This window comes from Austrofundulus limnaeus, unplaced genomic scaffold, assembly GCF_001266775.1.
Source record: "Austrofundulus limnaeus strain Quisiro unplaced genomic scaffold, Austrofundulus_limnaeus-1.0 Scaffold483, whole genome shotgun sequence".
Lineage (NCBI taxonomy): Eukaryota > Metazoa > Chordata > Actinopteri > Cyprinodontiformes > Rivulidae > Austrofundulus > Austrofundulus limnaeus.
Window position 1 is genome coordinate 325,860 of NW_013952885.1, and position 6,046 is coordinate 331,905.

Below are 6,046 nucleotides of genomic sequence, written 5' to 3' on the forward strand. Positions count from 1 at the left end.
ATGTTAAAAAGTCGCGCCACATACCATATTTATGCATGTATAATATGATCTCATGTATACGACTCCTCACCTTTTTGAGCTTAAAAAGCATAAAAAATTGAATCCTCAAACTACCTCCAATTTCATACAGACTTCAATATTTTTCAGCCTTTGCAGTCTTTATACATTTCAGTAAAATGATCATTGCACTGTTCATTTTATTTTAACAACATATGTACTAAAAGGTATTTTGAAAACAAATATGTATCAACTGTAGCAGCATCATATGAATTCTGGCATTTTACACATAGTCCACCAGGATGCGCCAACACAAAAGTCAAAGACCACATGAGATTCGGGCCATCTTGTGTGGGAAAAGCAGATTGCTTMCTAGTCGCGAGCGCCCCGTCTGGTGGGGAAACGCTTTTTCAAGGATACAATTTTTTTCAGAACACCGGTAGACGGCAGCCATTACAGACGAACATATGCTTGTTGTTGTTCCAGAAGCGGCCCGGTCACATGCTAATGTCATTAGTTCATTATCATTACTAAGGTGCAGGACTAATTTTTTTTCTTTTTTCCACATCAGGTCGCCTGCCTGGATCTGTTACTATCTCGCTCTGAAGCACAAAGCAGTGTCACAGGTAAGCTTGCTTCAACTGCTTTTTACGTTGTGGTTTCATTTCCGGACTCATGCATTTTGTGAATGAAGCCGATATTTCAGTTAAAATACTTAAGTAAAAATATTTATCCGAGCATAGAACTACCCCCCAACTTTATGGATGATTTTATGGATTTCATTTTACGTATTATACTTGAATTAATACGGTACCTCACAAAGAAACATTCCCAAGAAATACGTTATTACATTAAAATACATATTCTGGTCACATTTACAGTATATATTGTTAGTGATGCTAAAGGTGAGATCTCATCTGCTGATCATGTTACAATCCTTGTTACAACAGATGAAATGAAGCAGCAGTGTTCATATTAATAGAAAGAACTGGTCGTGTTTCAGCATAAAAGAGAGAATCATCTCCTTGTATATTCTCTAATTCTTCTTACAAAGTTTCTGAACAGGTAGTTGGGAAACATGATTGGCAGTGTGTAATGTCTCTGCAGCAGGTGAGTCCATTTTTGTTCCTGTGGTAAAGCCCCTGTCTCTGACCGATGCTGTCCGGTTGAAGCACAACACATTTCCTGGACAATGATTCCCCTTGATGGCTCCATTAGGTGAGGAAGCTACGGGAGATGAGGAGGAGGAGGAGGAAGAATGGATGAAGGGAAAGAAAGGGAATGACTGACCTCCTGAGAGCAGAACAAAATGCTCCCCTCACCTTGATTCTGGCTCCACTCTGAGAAGCAGCAGGCAGGAGGGATGTCGATGACGTGAAGACACCTCTGACAGATGATCGGACATGAGAGCACTCACAGACCTGATGAATGGCATCTCTATGGTGGTTAAATGGCTGCACCGCCTTGGAGGAGACAGGGGAAGACAGAAAAGACAAAAGACTTTCCATTAGAGGGGGGCAATTTAATTACCAAAATGGCCTTGAAGTAATTTTGAACTTGCTATTTCATACCACAAAAAGGGGGTGGCAAAGAAAAGCTGTGGTTAGAGCTGCCACCCTAGAAGATTACAAGTTCAAAACCCTGGTTATACTTCAGTTGCCTCCCACAGACAAAAAGGTGAACGTTCAGTTCATTAGTTACTTTAAATTGTCACCAGCTGAGTGTGAAAGCATAAATGTTTGTCATATTCAGGACGTACCCTGCTTCTCAACCATCGACCACTGGAAGTGGTCACTAGTTCTCCCTGACCATGCAGGGAAACGCAGTTTAGAAAAACTAGAAGTGTTTTTCTGCAACAAAACAGAGGTTCAAGGTGAGAACGTATCCGCTTCAGGGTTGGCTTGTTATTTTTTAGCCTGAGTCCTGAAGCACAGATGAGTCACGCACACGCTGCAGACTTTAAACCGTGGGAGAGGACAGAGAAGGAACTTCTTAATACCTCTGCCTGCCTGAGACCTCTATCACAACCCATTCCGACAGTGACCACTTCTGGCATGTTTGCATTAGAAGGTCCAGTCTTCGGCCCTGGTTGTGTTTGCTTTGAGCACAACTCGATGTTGGTGGGGATCATCAAATTAAAAACACATTAATCTAATTTCATTTTGTTTGCGACACTACAATAGACTACATCAGACTCAAAGGAAAAGTACAGAATATGTTAATTCAATGTTGAATTATGGTCAAAAAAGTTGAGTTTTGGTTGATTGATGGTGAATCAACCATCAAACAATCGTCCAATTCTAATTATTAACCAAAGTTGAAAAGAWGTTATTGAATCAATGRTGTTTCATGGTGGAAYTCTAATAATTGAAATGCCAAMGTCTAATCAATGTTGAATCATKTTATGCCGTTTGTCGCACCCCTCCTCCTCCACTCTCAAGGAGGAGAAGGGAGAGGATGAATAGAGGTTAAATCAACATTGGTAACGAATCAATTATGGTTGAAAACCTAACGTTTCAACATGCAAGTCACCGACCACTTTCTGTATCATTTCAACATTGATGAATGTTGATGCCTAACCATATTTCAACATTGATTCACTCATATTTTGCTATCTAGGAGACCATCCAGCTGAAAGCAAAGCTAATGATGGTAGCTTGTTGTTGCTTGGTAGCTTACAGTTGTTGTTAATGTGAGAAAACAAAACAAAACATTACAGTCATTGCAAACAATTTACGTAAAATTAGCCTTATCTGTGTGACATAACCGCTCGACCTGTGAACCACTCAATGGGCAACAATTGCTGACATCAAATTGGGTGGGCCTGGCCAACCCACCACGGGTCTTGGGGGTTTCAGAAATTGAGCTGGAACTGGGTAATAAGGGCTAATGCAGGCATGAACCCCGGGTTTGAACCCAGGCTGGGTCAGGCTAGGCCTTGCAGTGCAAAAAGGCCATTGGTCTAACCCCACATCCCCTCCATACACCAAATGCCCCCTCACTGATGAGGAAGTTCATCATGCATGACCCTTCATGTCATACCCCCCAGTTTGATGTGGGGTTAGATAATACMKGGGATAATAATGGTCACCAAAATAACACAAAAGTCCTGCAGATATAATGTAAAATGGAAATTTAACACTGCATTTATCATGCAGAGGTTTTTGTCTGATCTGCCAGAGTTTATGGTTTTGTGTTTCAGGTTATACATTTAACAAACACATGGGGGGGKGGGGGGGGACTGCTGAGAAGGTTTCATTGTTTGCTGTGAGCAAGCCAAAAGGTAAGAGCCTTTATAAGTGGGGCAAAGCCACAGCTCCTCAGCGGTGATAAGTATCTTATCAGCTTTTCGGCTGTCTCCTGAACTCTTAGAAGTTATCAGCTGTAATACAGAATGTTCGACAGCCACAGCTACCTGCAGTTAAGGGATTTTCTGTACTAGTGCTTTTTTTATTTTATTTTTTGCAGAGCACACATCTAAGACAAAACATCGCTTTGACAGTCCATCAATTATCTCATGAGTCATTTCTCTCRGGCAGAAAGTGGGTCGCACTAAAAGTCTGTGCRGTGCCATTTTTTTGCTGTAACCATTTTCCGTCTTTATTTTTTTCTTTCGTCTGGGGAATATTTTCTGATCCTGCTAATGCACAGCACAGACAGTAACAATCCATTAYGTTGTGTTTTCTGTCGCCAATTACACGGAGGATCTTCAGGCCGTAACACTTGAGTGTGACATATGTTTGGTTTTCCAATAAAGCAGTGGAGGCATTTCATTTTCACACGCATGAATACATTACACCTCCCTAAACGAACCTTTTGAAGCCCCCGGGCCGGATAGAAGACAAGGCTGGGCCGGTTTCATGCAGGCAAGCCTCATCAATCCACCGCTTCATTCGGCTCACAAAGGGAGTCCTTTTTCACTGGCAAGGACAGTCGATAGACTGCTGCTTCCCCAGATGAGAGCAATTCCATTAAAAAGACCCTCCACCTGCACCCTAAATAAGGGTTTATCAGAGGCCAGCAGCCTCCAGTTGTCAGCTGCGACAAGACTGAATGAATGTTGCTGACAGACTTTGCAGCTTCTCCCTTCTTTTGYGTCTTGCCCACGAATGCACCCTCCTCCCGCTYCCAAACACAAGGCTTGTAGYATACAGTAGATGTTCATCATGGGTTTGTGATATTTATCCACAATCAATGCAAATCAGTGAGTTACCTGTAATAAATTAAGATTCATATAGGTTTTAGGGAAACGAAAAGACCAAGCCAAAATGTAACTGACAAATATCTAAAGCTCTGATATTTAATAAACACATTAATGAGTTTTTTGTTTGTTTTAAAATCAGCTTGTGGAAAAAAAATGTTGGGATCTGGTCTGTGCACWCATATTTGTACCATTTATTCAKCTGACTCACAAGTCAATRGATGACAATAAAACACTGGTTTCTAACCAGAAAATCAACACAAACACTTTGTTGTACTCAGCCTTTTTGTTCGATTTTGATTTTGACACTCGGCACCATCTTCTGAAGAAAACAACAACAACAACAAAAGAACAAAAATCGATTGTACATTCATTAAAAAAGATTAAAACCGAATATTTATCGGGCTACTTTTTTTTGGAGCTGTGACAACATGGTCAGCAGTGTAGAGTGAAACAGCAGTGAGTACAAAATATTAACTATGGATTAAGTTTTTAAAYAAAGAAAACAAACTCAGTCTTAAGAGGCTTAATTTGTAAAAATAAAGTTTGACATAAGAATTCTAAACACAGCAGAGGTCTTTTGTTGTGTTTGTACCTACATCATGACTGACAGGGTGGTAGCAAGAGTTAGCATTAAACAATGCACATTCAAATATTGATATAAAATAAAAACTAACTGATTTAGAGTTTGACATTGTATTAAATGAAGGTTGTCTTGTTAAAATATAAAAGTATAAAATATAATATTAAAATTGGACATTATGTTCCCTTAAAGTAGACATATCATGGTTTTAAATCCTTCATTTTTACATTTAAAATGTTYAGCTGGGGTCTTTATGTGGGTGTTACATTTTCTCAGAAAACGTCATAGAAGATAGAGAAAACTGAACAGACTGAAAATAAGACCCAAAGAGAATATAAATATATGTACGCAGCACCAGGAAAAAAAATTTAATGAGGATTTACAGAACCCAAAAAAACCCCACCACATTTTAATACAGTATTCAACTTTTTTGCACTCCTAGAGAAGTACACAACAAAATGTATTTAATTGCTAAAAAAGTGGATTTTGCATGATATGTCCCCTTATTATCATTATGCTCCATTGAACTGTGCATCAAATAGGTGCTTCCAGAACCATCCCAGTTATCGGAAAAAAAGACATACATTGTGTTACAAACATGAATTAAAACAAAGAAACAACATGAAAAAACGTTTTGTTTGCTTTAAATCAAACCATCAGGTAATATTCATGCTGCTTTTCATTTTTCACAAACTTAACCTGTATCACACTGCACTAATAAATAGATATGTTAGAAAGAGAAAATTCCAGGAGTTTAGGCTTGACTATCTTCTAGGCGATCTTTTGCTTTATTTTTTATTTTATTTTGTTTTTTGTTAGGTAAACAAAATGAAGAAACAAAAAAAAAAACTGTCCTGTTTTGGGAATTTAGCCTTGTAAGAGTGAAATGCAATAAGAAATCAAATTAAGTTTTGTTCATGAGCAAAAAAGAAAGTACATGGGACATAAAATGAGACGTACCAAATAAAAAAAGACCAAGATCTGAAGCAAAAATTGTCTCACAAGAATAGTAAAAATGCCTGAGATGTACAGGAGATTAATTTACCAAAAATAAAGCAAGTAAAATAAGTACTGAACACGYCACCATTTTTCTCAGTAAATATAGTACTAGAGGTGCTAATGACATGAAATTTTCACCAGATGTTGGTAACAACCCAAGTGATCCATACATACAAATAAATCAAACCATAAATGTCCAAAAATGAAGTTATTTGTAATAAAGTGGAATGACGCAGGGAAAAAGTATTGAACACATGAAGAAAGGG

The 6,046-nt window shown here is 38.6% G+C and overlaps 1 long non-coding RNA gene across 1 annotated transcript in view; it reads right to left on the reverse strand.

Moving 5' to 3' along the window:
• Positions 1 to 825: 825 nt before the first annotated feature.
• The window catches only part of LOC106529991 (uncharacterized), a 10,018-nt gene continuing 4,797 nt past the window's right edge, over positions 826 to 6,046 (reverse strand). Inside the window, exon 2 of the long non-coding RNA XR_001311718.1 lies at positions 826 to 1,460. This is a non-coding gene — a long non-coding RNA (uncharacterized LOC106529991). The remainder of the gene's footprint in view (positions 1,461 to 6,046) is intronic.